Below are 1,909 nucleotides of genomic sequence, written 5' to 3'. Positions count from 1 at the left end.
GTTTTGAGGGTTTAATGGGAGCGTGACTCAAAGGAGAAGTCCTGCCAACACCAAGCAAGGGTTTTGATCCCTTCCCTGCCAGATTCCATCTGAGATCCTTCCTGCCAATGCCATGAAGAAAAACAACGAAGGCGGACGACATAGGCGACATCTGAAATTACCCAGTTTAACGCATCTCCCCATTTCTTTCAAGCTCTGGAGAACCAACAACCCAGACATTGAGCTCTAAAACGGTTTCACCCCACGCAGCACACATCACGCTACAATCTCATGTTCCCTCCTCTGAAATACATAAACCATATGTTCACCCTCAGCACAAAGGTGACTTTAATCCATGGCGCACACGTACAGGCACACAAAGCAGCTCACTGTTTTTGTGCACTGTCTGGAGGGAGGTGCGCACGTGCCAAACACATCAATCCCCTGAGAAGCAAGAGCGCGCGGAAACACCCGGTGACGCAGGCAGTTAACTATTTAGCGCACACCGCGGCAAATGTCCGCGGGGCTGAAGGGCTCATGTGCGCCCCGGTCTCCGCGTTGGTTCCGCGCCCCTTTGGCACCCCTTGTTGCAGGTGCACTGCTCAGGGTTTCATCCCGGTACAGGGTGGGCAGCGTCCTCCTTATCTGAGTATTAAAGCTCGCATCATCTCTTCCTTCTGCTTTCCAACTCATCACCCAATTGCCCCAACCAGAGAGGGGGCAAACGTCCTCACTTGCAGTCCCGCAGCCCTGGGCTGATGCCCGGCCCCGTGTTGGCTTTCTCAGCTGTGGCCCTGGCGGTGCGCACCAAAAGGGCGTCGGGTCACTGCGTCTGAGAGCCAGGCTACGACCTGATCCGGACTTGTGCAGCCCAGAGGAACCCTGCCTCGCAGTAATTGCCATCTTTGGGCTATTTTAAGCCAATGCAACTGCTGCCCATCCCATATTATGCTGCAAAGTGAGTATGAATGATGACAGTAGATTACGGCAAGCTGTGCGGCGCTGTATGCGGGAGAGTGGCCTCAGCTGTGTCCCTGCCTGCCTGCTCTGCAAGACGAAATATTCCATTTTCATCCCTCTTAATTAAAGTGAGTAGCACACTTACAAGGCGAAGCAAGAGGTTATGCTCAGCAAACAACGGTCCACTCAAAGAAAATGCTCCTAGGAAAACCCAGAGCAGGACAGTCAAGTGTTTTCATTTGTCCTCATCTGCCCTTTATCCAGACTTGATTTTGCTTCCACGAGAGAAGTCGCATCTCTTTCTCTGACTCCGCTTTCTCACTTACACCCACCCACCATAGAGACCAAACCTTGCCCAGAGCACACACCTTGATGTAGGAAAATAGTCGCCTGGTAAACGCTTCCTGAAACGCTCCCAGCAAGTCAGCAGCCTGTAGCAAATAACAAGTCTGACAGGTAGCTGACCATAGTTTAATGAGGTTTCTGTGCACAAAGAAGGAATTACTGAATATGCAAAGTTTTATGGTAAAAGCATTCCTATTCGAGAGGCACTTTTGAAGTGAGAGCTGTGTACTGCTTTCCCTCTTACCTGCGGGTGCTTAATAACAACTTTGGGTTATTAGACAAGAAAGGATTTTTAACTTCTAAGCTGCTCTTACCCAGTGTTGCAATTCTCTTGCGCAAGCTGGCAGCACTGCTTTCCAACGGCTTCTTGTGTGTATCAGGATCATCTTTCATTTAAACAAAATAATAGGTTTCTAGCTAGGTTGAACAAAAAAGCCAAGCTGAACAGGCTCAAAGGACAAGAGGCAAATGGAAATCTTGTGTTATCAGTTTCCCCCAAATAACATGATTTTTAAGATTTTTTTTTTCCCTTGGCTCACCGTTCTCAGTCACTTGAATTGGCAACACTGTTCTGTTATTTAGTCCATTTATTTACTTTCTGCACTCACTGAACGGAGAAAAACCC

Source organism: Phaethon aethereus (assembly GCF_964289735.1).
Source record: "Phaethon aethereus genome assembly, chromosome: 18".
NCBI lineage: Eukaryota > Metazoa > Chordata > Aves > Phaethontiformes > Phaethontidae > Phaethon > Phaethon aethereus.
This window is presented reverse-complemented; position numbering follows the sequence as displayed.